This window comes from Stegastes partitus, unplaced genomic scaffold (assembly GCF_000690725.1).
Source record: "Stegastes partitus isolate 25-593 unplaced genomic scaffold, Stegastes_partitus-1.0.2 Scaffold1175, whole genome shotgun sequence".
In the NCBI taxonomy this organism is placed as follows: Eukaryota; Metazoa; Chordata; class Actinopteri; family Pomacentridae; genus Stegastes; species Stegastes partitus.
The window spans coordinates 91,199-91,904 of NW_007578906.1; positions in this window are offsets into that span (position 1 = coordinate 91,199).

The window sequence follows — 706 nt, forward strand, 5'->3', positions numbered from 1 at the left end:
AAGTCAAAAGATAAAAAGAGGCAGGGTACCAATGGTTTTTTCTATTACTCTATGTGTGTTGCTTTTGAAACCATTACATACAGTGAAGGAAAGAAGTATTGGATCCCCTGCATATTTCATGACTTTGGCCACATACAAAAAAAAAATAATTAGCAGTCTATAACTTAAATTGTAGGCTTATTTTAACCGTAAAAGACAGACTATTAACAAAATAAATCAGAAAACACCTTATCTAACAGTTAGAAGTTAATTTCCAGTTGATCAAGGAAAATAATGTATTTGACCCTGTGAGGGTTATGGATCGTGTTTACTGTGTTTTTGGTTGTTCCTGCTTTTCCATCTGTGTTTTGGTTGGCGTGTCTTTCTCCTGCAGGCTGGGCAGGGCAGATCGGAGGAGGACACTCTCGTGCTGGCACAGCTGCGGCTCATCTGCTCATCAGCGGAGAGCCTAAAAGCCACGGTTTCACAGGACTCCAGCGCCAGATGATTGTGATACACCACTAGTGGTACAGTCAGGCCGATTCGCAGTAGTTCCAAGCTTTGAGTTCTCTGCTAAGCTACTTTCGAGTTTCGAGTAATCCTATATTCTCTCTGTGTTTTCTCCAGCGTCCTCTCCGCCGGCTCCAGCGCCCAGCCGTCCACCCTTCACGCCAGCTTCCACCGCCACGGAATCACGAGTCAGGATCTCACAAGTCACGGGCACCTG